This window comes from Hakea prostrata, chromosome 9 (assembly GCF_041222555.1).
Source record: "Hakea prostrata isolate BN-2017 chromosome 9, UWA_Hpros_2, whole genome shotgun sequence".
NCBI lineage: Eukaryota > Viridiplantae > Streptophyta > Magnoliopsida > Proteales > Proteaceae > Hakea > Hakea prostrata.
In genome coordinates, this window is record NC_142608.1 from 40,290,784 (window position 1) to 40,296,131 (window position 5,348).

Consider the following 5,348-nt stretch of genomic DNA (forward strand, 5'->3'; position numbering starts at 1 on the left):
AAACAAGGGGTAAACTACATTGGTAGTATCCTAACATATAGAGGACCTCAAAACACTAATCGAATCAAGTCTTCAAGTTACAAATTAGGAAACAAAAAGTTACCATAATTAGATCAATCATGGTTCTTGAAGAATTCAAGATAGAAATCATAGACAAGAACAATAGGAGAATGAATCATTGATTCAGATAAAGATATCATGGAAGGCATACTTAGATCTTCAAGAAAATAGACCTAAGAGCATAAATCTAAATAAGGAAACAAAACCTACCATAGATGTAACTGTCATGATTCATGAAGAAAGCATGGTATGGTAGAAGAGAAACAACTAGAGATTGATAGATCATGGATCATGTAAAGAAAACACAGCAATTGACTACTAACATGATCAATATAGTAGATCTAAGAAGATCAGAATTTAAATCAAAAGATGAACAAAGACAAGATCATGATTTGATCATGATTCCTTCAAAAGCTTGCAATGATCATGGTTAAGATCATTGCATTAGCCATTAATCCTTAGGAAGATCATGAGAGACAAGTCCAGAGATGTTTGCAACAGAGAATGCAGCATCTCCTCTACTGTCTCAACTCAAAAAGGAAAGAAAAACAGAGATGGAGAAGAAGAAGAGAGTGTAGACATACCTTTGATGCAAGAGGAAGAGTTTTGACGAAGATCCGTCAAGATAAACACCAAGGATGCAAGGGAGATGACTTGCAGAGGTCTTTGGTTCGTTCCAAAGAGTTTGGAGGCAGAAAGTACGAAGTAGACTCGAGATTGGACTTAAATAGAGCAAGCAAGACCTAATTACCAAAGACAGAACCCATTGGTCGAGTGGATTGGTCGACTGGTCCAGTCGACCAATCTGTTCAGCAACTCCTAAACAGGGAATTGAAGACCCAGATCAAATCCAATCCTAAAGGGGTTTTGCACACATATCAAGTGACTTACCTAATAGGTAGAAATGCCTTCAAACCATGATAGAGAGCACTCCAAGTCCATCAACTAATCCGATCTTCATCAAGATTCAGTTTCCATAAATAGAACCTCATCATCAACTCTCATGGATTCAAAGCCAGACACCAAGTCCTCCACTGGGATGGCCCAAAGCTGACTTCTTACTTTACTTCGGGTCACTGGACCTACAAATAACAAAGTTTCTGGGTCAAGGTTAGGGTTGGGTTTCACAGTTACAGTAGTGAACATTTTAAGGACAGGAAGGTGATCTCTCAGAGGGATCGAGACACCTTTAGTCTGGTGAGTTTGAATAAACCTAGGACATTGTGGTATACTAATACTTATTTGATATGTTTCTATGAGTGATGTGCCATTCTGGCCTTCTGGGAAGGTTTCTAGTTTGGGGCTCACGCGTGCAGGTATATCACCGGTCGCACGACCCATTTTGTTAGTATGACTTGTGGATATTAGTGTCTAGGACACAAGTGGTCTATGTATCTGGGATACATAGCGAAGAGATCAATATATATGTATATCTGGGACACAAGAGGTCTATGTATCTAGGATACATAGCAGAGAGATTGAATGTGTATATCTGGGATATACATGTGTGTCTGGGACACATTAAGAGATTAACACTTGCCCTTGTGCAAGTGGGAGATGTTGGAATTTATTAATATAATTAATAAATTAGATACCCAAGGGCAAATCTGGAAACTCACATATTTGGGCGGTTACAGAATATAGGTTATATATTTGTAACCACCGCATCACTTGAGTAAGTGTGATTTCATTCGTAAGAGATTTCTTCCAGAAAAGAGACATCTCCATCACTCTCTCCCTTTCTCCAAGAAACGCAGGAAGGAGAAACTCATTGGAGGTTTCCTTCCTTTGCTTTAGATCATGCTTCCATCCTTTCCACACGGCATTTGGGTTGTGGAAATAATTCCCTTTCCTAGTGATTGTGGAATCTCCCCGGTAGATCTTTGGTGGTGGAATGAGAACGTGGATCCAGATTTACTTCCGCTGCGTATACTTCATATTTGGGAAAGTGAATCCAGGTAAGGATCTTTCCTCTACAATTAATTGAACTGATATATATGGAGTATTACCAACAACCTTTATTCTTTCGGAGTTTGGGAAAACTCAAAACTGAAAAGTTGTAGATATTCTCAATATCGTTCCATAGCATCTTGAATCACTACAATCCAAGCTCATACGATAGAGATATGCCCAAAATACTGAAGGGTTTGTTTATCAGATTTTCAGATTTATTACCAATTTTGTTCCTTAGACCTCCACTTGTTTCCAATTTGGCTAAGATCTCACTTTTCATGATTTCTTAGGCAGCAAGATTGAAGCCATGATTTAAAATCCACCAATATCTAATATATTTGCCAACTTTACTCCATATTATCTCTAATATCCAAAATCACCTTATTCTTGAAAAATACACAAAAATACTCAATTAGCTCTTTTCAATTAAATAAGTATGGGGAATTAAATCAAATAAATAATTGTAAATGCATGCTTATCAGTTGGAAAGTAGCAGGGGCATTACATAGACCAAATGGCATTCTTCTGAAGACAAATGTGCCATAAGGGCAAGTGAAAGTGATCTTATGTTAATCTTCAGGAGCAATAACTATTTGATTGTAACCTGAGTATCCATCTAAGAAGCAATAATACTCTTTTCCAGCCAATCTATCAAGCATTTCATAAATGAAGGGTAAAGGGAAATGATCTTTCCTTGTAGCCTTGTTGAGCTTTCTATAATCCATACATATTCTCCACCCACTCACTATCCTTGTAGGTATCAGTTCCTTGTTATCATTCTCCACAACTGTCATTCCTCCTTTCTTGGGGACACATTGTACTGGACTCACCCACTTACTGTCTGAAATTGGATACACAACCCCAGCATCTAACCATTTAATGATTTCCTTTTTTACCACTTCCTTCATGATTGGATTCAGCCTCCTTTGATGCTCCACAGAATTATTATAGCAGTCTTCCAGCAGAATTTTATGCATGCATATTGATGGGCAGATTCCCTTGATATTTGATATGGTCCATCCTAATGCTTTGCTGTATTTCTTTAGCACTTTAAGTAGCATATCCTCTTGCTCTGCTATTAGCACTGTTGAAATGATAACAGGGAGTGTCTTGGCTTCACCCAAATAGGCATACCTAAGGTGTTCTAGAAGAGGTTTCAATTCTAACACAGGTGGCTCTTCAATTGATGGTTTAGGGGATTTAGTTTCAAGCTCAGATAATACAAGAGGCTCAAATCTACTCCCTCTCAATGTCTCAGCTGGTCTTGTATCTAACCAAGCCATATATCTACTTGCTTCATCTCCTACTTGTGCAATTTTTGATGCCAATGAAAGCTCTAATGGATCTTGAATGCTCTTTTTCTCAACTTCTTCCAAAACCAGCTCTTCAATAACATCTACAATTGAACATTGCTCTATCTCATTTGGAGATTTCATTGCCTTGAGAACATTGAAAGTGACTTGCTCTCCATTTACCCTCATAATCAATTCTCCTTTATGCACACCAATCAATGTCTTCCCAGTTGCCAAGAAGGGTCTGCCAAGAATGGTGGGCACATCTCTATCAGCTTCAAAATCAAGAACAATGAAGTCAACAGGGAAGATAAACTTATCAACTCTTACCTAAACATCTTCAATTTTTCCTTCAGATGAGCTAAAGATCTATCAGCCAGTTGAAGTGTTACTGTAGTTGGCCTTGCTTCTCCCACACCAAGCTTCTTGAAGATTGACATTGGCATAAGGTCAATGCTTACTCCGAGATCACAAAGGGCTCTCCCAATATAATTATCTCCAATAGCACATGGGATGGTGAAACTTCCAAGATCTTTTAATTTTTGAGGAAGCTTGTTCAGAAAGAAGGCACTACTTTCTTGTGTTATGGCTACTGTCTCAAACTCTCCAAATCTCTTTTTCTTGGAAAGGATGTCTTTCATGAATTTCACATAATTTGGCATTTGTTCAAGTGCTTCTACCAATGGTATATTGATGTGGAGCTGCTTCAGAACATCCAAGAATTTCTTGAATTGATGGTCTTGCTACTGCTTATGAAATCTTTGAGGAAAAGGGGTGGTTTATAACTCTGTTTCTCTGGAGAATTCCGTTGCAATGGTGCTGTAGCCGTGGGTTCAACACTCTATTTTGCAGAATCAAATTGTTCCTTTTGAACAGCAACTGGATCTTCCTTCTCCCCTTCTTCTTGGACAGAAATAGGTCCCTTCTGTTGGCTAGACTTTGAATGAGGTGGCTCTAGAGGTTTTCCACTCCTTAATGAAATAACTTTGCAATGCTCTTTGCCTTCACGCCTAGGATTTTCTGTATCACTTGGCAATGATCCTTGAGGTCGATTACTTAAAGCATTAGCCAGCTGTCCTACTTGATTCTCCAGATTCCTTAATGAAGATGCTTGACTCTGAATAATTGCATCATTATTTGCCATATACTCCTTCAATAGAAGCTCTATTGATGAAGAGGGTTCCATAGGCTGAATCTTCACTTGCTGTTGAGCACTTGGAAGCTGATGAGGTCGAGTTGAGATAGAAGATAGGCCTACATTCTGTCCTTGAGCATTCCAAGAGAAGTTAGGGTGTTGCCTCCAACCAGGAGTATAGGTGTTGGAATATGGGTTATTGGCTTTGTTGAAATTACCAACATAGTAGGCAGATTCTGGGTTAGATGGACAACTATCAAATAAATGCTCCCCACCACAATATGCACAAGAGATTGCTAGATTTTGTTGAATTTGTATAGCTGCAGCCAGGTTCACTGATTTTAACACACTAGTTAAAGATGACACTTGTGCAGTTAAGGCTGTCATTGCATCCAACTCATAAATCCCTGCCACTCTCTTATTTGCAGCAGCTCTTTCAGCTGGCCATTGGTAGTTGTTGTTGGCCATTCTCTCCAAAATCCCATATGCCTCATTCTAAGTTTTTGCCAATATAGCCCCATTTGCTAATGCATCCACTATGGGCCGAGTTTGTCCACTTAAACCATTGTAGAAAATCTCCATTTGAATCCAATTGGAATTCCATGGTGAGGACATTTATGCAAGAGCTCCTTAAATCTTTCCCATGCCTCATGCAAAGATTCACTATCCAATTGTTGAAAATTAGTGATATCATTCCTGAGCTTGGCATTCTTTGTTGGAGGGAAGTATTTCATCAAGAACTTCTCTACTAAATCATTCCATGTGGCTACGGACTATGGAGGTAAAGAGTTCAACCATGCTCTAGCTCGATCGCGCAATGAATAAAGGAATAATTTCAGTCTCAAGGCTTCTTCAGTTGCTCCAGGTATCTTGAAACAATCACTTACTTCCATGAAGAGTCTCAGATG

The 5,348-nt window shown here is 38.8% G+C and overlaps 1 non-coding gene across 1 annotated transcript; it reads left to right on the forward strand.

Moving 5' to 3' along the window:
* Positions 1 to 5,037: 5,037 nt before the first annotated feature.
* LOC149005226 (small nucleolar RNA R71) lies at positions 5,038 to 5,144 on the forward strand. The gene has a single exon (XR_016170073.1). It is a non-coding gene; the product is annotated as a small nucleolar RNA R71 (small nucleolar RNA).
* The last annotated feature ends 204 nt before the right edge of the window (positions 5,145 to 5,348 follow it).